This window comes from Rhinatrema bivittatum, chromosome 1 (genome assembly GCF_901001135.1).
Source record: "Rhinatrema bivittatum chromosome 1, aRhiBiv1.1, whole genome shotgun sequence".
In the NCBI taxonomy this organism is placed as follows: Eukaryota; Metazoa; Chordata; class Amphibia; order Gymnophiona; family Rhinatrematidae; genus Rhinatrema; species Rhinatrema bivittatum.
The window spans coordinates 252,174,912-252,180,911 of NC_042615.1; the positions used below are offsets into that span (position 1 = coordinate 252,174,912).

General features: G+C 42.5%; 1 protein-coding gene across 5 annotated transcripts in view; it reads right to left on the reverse strand.

Moving 5' to 3' along the window:
• The window catches only part of SMOX (spermine oxidase), a 142,833-nt gene extending 137,034 nt beyond the window's left edge, over positions 1–5,799 (reverse strand). For 2 of the 5 annotated variants that reach the window (XM_029593399.1, XM_029593435.1), the window contains exon 1: positions 5,595–5,798. The gene's annotated coding sequence lies outside the window, so the exon portion shown is untranslated. Of the gene's footprint in view, positions 1–5,018; positions 5,180–5,514 lie in introns of all 5 variants that reach the window. The other 3 variants (XM_029593407.1, XM_029593416.1, XM_029593426.1) reach the window with 3 other exon arrangements.
• Positions 5,800–6,000: the final 201 nt, after the last annotated feature.

Sequence of the window (6,000 nt, forward strand, 5' to 3'; positions counted from 1 at the left end):
GTGGATAGGCACTAAACTACTGAACATAATAAGTTAGGTAGAGCCTGCCTGTTTACAGTCACAGTAGCTGAGCTGGTCTCTATACTCCTGGATGACAAATCAAACTGTTACCGTTTTATGAAGTCACTGTGAAGCAAAGGTCAAAACATGCTGAACAAGGAGCTGCTAAAAAGAGCTCTGGGATAACGATATTCAAAAGGTACAGATTGGGGGACGGCTATAAGGAAATTTCAGTGTGTATTAATATCCCTTGGGGCACTGTCAGATCCATCATTGTAAAGTGGAAACAGTTTGGCACCACCCAGGCACTGCTGCGATCAGGCTGTCACGCCAAATCCAGCAGCCGTGGGTTAAGGAAACTGCTGCGCAAGATCCCTGTGAGGCCTAAGCTTATTTATAAAAAAAATTACAGAGGTCTCTCAAGTATATTGAGAAAAATGTTGACGGATTTCAAGATTACTCCACATACATGGCCTGTATGGCAGAGTGGCAAGAAGGAAGCCACTGCTGAAGAAAAGCCAAATGTTCCGCATAGCATCTGCAAAGAAACTCTTAAGAGACAGTGTATACATGCAGGAGAAGGTCAAAATGGAACATTTTCGTCTCAATGCTATATGTGGCATAAAACAAACAAAATACCACTTTAACACCATCCCTATGGCAAGGCATTGTGGCGAAAGTATCATTTCGTGGGGATGATTTGCAGCAACGGGGACAGGGATGCTTGTGAAGACTGTGGGAAAAACATGGCTGGTGCAGATCTTGGAGGAAAACCTGCTTCCAGTCTACCACAGACCTAGGACCAGGGAGAAGATTCACCTTTCAGCAGGACAAGGATCCCAAGCACAAAGCAAAAGCAACAGTGGCATGGCTTAGCAAGAAGAGCATGTCCTCGAGTGACCCAGTCAAAGCCCAGATCTGAATCCAATAGAAAATCTGTGGCAAGCTTCTATGGAAGCTTTTAGAAAACATTATGTATTTTATTATTTTGTATTATTGTTTTGCTTACTCTTTTTAAATATTTTATTGGGCAATTTTTAATTTTAGATTTTATTTTATTGTATTTTAGTTTTATGTTATCTACTATTTTTGATAATTTACAAATGCTTTTATATAATTAAAGTTACTTGTTTTATTAGACCAGGATTAAAACCTGGTCTTAGTCACAATGTAAACTGACATGAAGTGATAAACAAAATGTTTGGTATATCAAAATGTTAAATAAATAAGACTAAGATGGCAGTCCACAGACCATCCCCAGCCAACCTAAAAGAGCTTGCTCTTCTGCCAAGGGCGGCAAAAACTATGCCATCCCACTGTGCTAAGTTGGTGGACACTTATCCTAAATTACTTGTGGCTATAAATGCAGAAAAAGGGGCCTTCCATTGAGTTGAGGGGTAGAAACACTTATGTATGCATGGATTTACGTTTTTTTTCTGTTATTCTTAATTTTGAATATTTCTATAGTTGTTCTTTCATGATGGAAGTGTAGAATATGTTGTGTAGATCAGCAAGACAAACTCCTGCTTTCATGCATTTTGAATTAATATTTTTTAGACAACAGAATGTGAAAAATGTACAAGGAAGTGAATACTTTTTCAAGGCGCTGTAAGCACTGCCTTTTTACATGACTTGAAAAGCCACAAAAATATGAATAGTCAATGAAATTGAATGAAAATAATAAAAATTGGCAGAACACTTCAGAATGCATGCTGTGAAACAGACGCCCAAAACATGGCTCAAGATATAGATACAAGGCCGAATTTTCAAACGGCCGCGCACATAAAAATCGGTTGCTTATGAACATAAGTCCTGATATGCGCACAAGTGCTGGGCCCTGAAAAAGGGGCGGGCCGGAGGCCGGACAGGACAATGGCCATTAGATGCTGTCCTGGGGAAGTGTATGCCTGGCAGCCGGCCGGAGTGCGCAAACTACTTCTGCTCAGGAGGAGCCGTAAGTCGCAAAATAAAAAATTTCGGGAAGGTGGGTAGGGAATTGGAGAAGGCCTGATTGTGTCGCCATGCGTAATTTACTAAAAATTTTCCCTCCTGTGCGTGCCGCCCACGGACTTTATAACATGCATGCGCATGTTTTAAAAATCAGCAAATCCATGTGCACGCACATGCCCCTTTTAAAATCTACCCCATTTAGCATAGTATGTCTTTCTAATGAAATTCAGGTCTACCATCTTATTCTGACCTATCAAAAGTCAGGTAGCATAACAGATGCTGGTAGTAGATAAGAAGTACAAATTGGCCCATGCACTGTGCTCAATTATCTTCATCTCTGGTTCTCTTATCATGCTGGATAAATGAAAATATGAATTTCCATACTTAAACAGCAGCTCCCGCTTTCTTGTGTTTTTTTTATAGCCAACCTCTCAACCCTGTTGCAGATACTACCCTCTATCTCGACCCCATGCACATTTAAATTCCATTACAGTGCTGGCCTCCTCACTTCCGCTGATAACACACTTCAGATATCTTCTTCCTCTCTGGTTCTTACAGATCCCATGTTTAATCCAGCACCCAGGCCCTCAAAGTTTTTTTTTAGTTTGTTTCTGATTTTAATAGAAATTCCCTAACCTGCTCCCTCCTCTCTCTCTCAAAATCTTTTGTTCTCAGTAGTAATTTTTAAATAAAAGGAAAAAACCCACAATAAATAAACCACATTTTTCTGATGGGTCTACAAATAAGATAAGCCAAATCACTTATTGTTTGGAGATGAGCTGAAGATGGGAAGCAACAACTTCTAAAATGTATTTCAACCCTCCTTAGAAAAACTGGATTTTCAAGACATCTGTGTATTGGGTCATGGTAGAATAGACATGTTTTGCCATAAGCGGCCCAGAGAAATGCTCCAGGTAGATACTTTGCTTGGAAGGTGGCCTGACCCTAGAAAGAAAATGTTATCCTCCCTAGCAAGTTTCAGTAAATCTGTTGACGCAGTGACTGACAACATTGCTCAGGACTCAAGGTGGAAAAGAGAATAGTCTTACTATACACACAAAAATATGCACAAATGCACATAAAACCTGAGAGCAGGATAACTGTTGACAGATTGTGAAAAATCTTTGGTTGAGCAAAGGAGTGACAGCTACTTAAAACACGTCTTCATGTGACACCTGCACACCTTTTAGAGCAGGAAGTCTAATGGCATAACTTATTGCACAAATTGCCACTTTATATGGGTCATAAACTCTACTTTTTACCCTTTATCCAAAGGTTTATCTCCCATTCTCTTATCACACATGGGGCTGATAGCTAGGAGGAACAAATGCTTATCAGCAGGCTGCAGTGTGAATCAGCTTTGACAGTTTTCATCACATTGCTAATTGTACTGAAAAAGACACATGGCTCCATTTTCTAATGGCATGTACAATTTCAAAGTGGAGTACAGTGGTGTTGAGGTACTAGTAACCATGCAAAAATGCCAAAAGTATAAAAACTAATGTCATCAGTCCACTAAAGGTATTTGTATGCACTTAACAACTGTTAAGTTCTACATTGACAGTATACATGGTACTAATCCCATGAAGCTAGTCTCATAAACCAGGCAGCAGGAATGACAGAATGAGGAGAAAGATTGTGTCCAAGTGAGCTGCATGTTAAAGCAGAGCAGCCTTAAAAGAAAGAGGGTCCAGTTTTATTGTCTTTCTTTACGCAAAAGTATATTATTCAGCAAGTACAGACTTGTGTGAAGAAGCATAGCTTCTTAAGCAGGTACACACAGACAGACAATGCCGAAGAGGATGTTTCAAATTTTACACCATTCTGAAAAGCAGTCTCTGTAAACCCATTTCTAAACCAAACCACTGTTCACACTGTGGTTTCTCCTATGAGCCAGAGGACAGACAGGCAGAGAAAAGCAGAGCTGACTGGATTCCATTAGGACAGCAATGTGAAAACAATACAGCCCTCTTCTTCCACAGGGTCATACCTGAACACCTGTTATTGTTCACCACCTAAGTTTTTACACAGCATCACAACTGCATTGATGGAGAACTTTAAAAAAAAAAAAAAGCCCAAACAGCACCACTCCTAGAACAAAAATGCAGTAAGAAGCGATCATGAAAATACCTTTTCCTTGTCTGAAGAGGAATTCTTTTAGAGTCCCTTTCGGTTACTCAATTATTGTAGTGCGGCAGCATAGGGACAATAGGGCTTTGTAATAAAACCTTGCACCTCAACCATTTCTAGATCTACATTGTTTTTTATTCTGATCTTTCTGCACCGGATGTATGCACAACACAGACTGGATCATATGACTTTACAAGTCATGTGAAGGGCATTATGCAATGCCATTTACTCGGGTAAAGTGGCCAGTCTGAAAAATTGCCATCCTCTGCTCATGTAGAAGAGGTATGCAGCGTTAAGAGTAAAAGGAGGCATTCCTGGGGGTGGGGAGAAACAGTACTTGTACTCAGGATTTTCAAAATTATGCATGTTTTTTGTACCCTGCCCAAATAACAGGAGAAAAGTAAATGCTTATCTTTGAACATTAGCCATAAGTATGCATGTTAAAGAATACCCACATCACAGAAGCCAACTTTTCAAAATGATTAGGAGATGCTAAACACAAATTGCCCCTTCTTGAACACACTGAAAGAGTTTGTTCCACACTGAGGATGCTCATGCAACTACTCTATCCAGAGCCAGTACATACTTGGAACTACCAAGATATACGAAAACTATATGAAACCTCTAAACGTGAATGTTGTACCCTATATCAACACATCACAGGATATATGCCTCAAGACAGACAAAGGCATTTTCAATTGAAATGGAATTACAGGAAGCAGCTTTGCATACTAAAGCCTAAACCACAAAGCTTTGTTTCAGATTCCAAGTTGCACACCATGTTTACAAAACTAAAAAGGTAGTCAAGAATGCTCTAGCACATCCTAACACTGGACTAGCCTGCCACACTGAACAGTAGGTAAGACTAGATAGAGGTAGCTTTATTCACTGCTAATGCTCACTAAAAGTACATACACATATACTTCCAGTGCAAATACCGTAAACAGCATTAAGGATCAGTGATTTATCATCTGTCTTTGTTCCGTGGCTGTACATGTCCTCCGATACGCGCGTGCTGCCGTTGTTCTTGTCTTCACATTCACATGCCCACTTCATGGGTGAAATTTATGACTGCAGCGCGTTAATAATCTTCAGCAACCTTGTAAATAAATAAATAAATCAGACAAGGAAAAGGAGAACAATGATTCCGCCCGTGTTTGCTCTTCCTGAAGATGAAGCCGGTGCAACCGTAAATTTTTCCCATGAATCAGGAGTGAAACCATCACAGACAGAGAGACATATAAATATTTATGTCTGTACACACACACACATACACGCACAGTGCGGACGTAGCGGTTACAGGGCACACAGCACACGCTCCTCTCTTCCGTCTTATAAATGATTATGGCGCCCGCAGGGCTTGGGTGGGGGAAGAGTTGGGGGGGGGGGGTGTGAGGGTGAGAGAGAAAGACACACAGATTTAAGATACAGTACATGTCTTCAAACAAGGGAGCACCGCGCCGGCCTCTGCTGCCTCTCTCCACCCGACAGCAAGGCGATCGCCCTGGGGATACCTGTCTCCGAGCTTCCCGAAGAGAACCGGCGATCTCGATGCCTCGCTGCCCCGGCGATCTCCTCCTACACGTCCTACACTTTCCGCTTCGCTCCGACTCAGGCTTCAGCTCTCCCCCACTGCCGCTACCTCTACCACCTCCGCCGCCGCCGCAGCCAGCACTGACCGCTCACGGCAGCCACCAACACTTTTGCCCCACGGCTAACCAGCCAGGCCCCGCCCCTTCTCCCCCCCGTGGCCCCGCCTCCGCCTTACAGGAAGAATCGCCGGCGGGAGCTTCGCCGACGTCATCCCGCCTGGACCCGCCCCTTTCATTTCGTCATTCAGCCGGGGCCGGGGTCGGATGTTTACCCGCCCTGGCTCCGGAGAAGTAGAGATCCGGTTTCAGCACGGGTGGCCGAATGGGA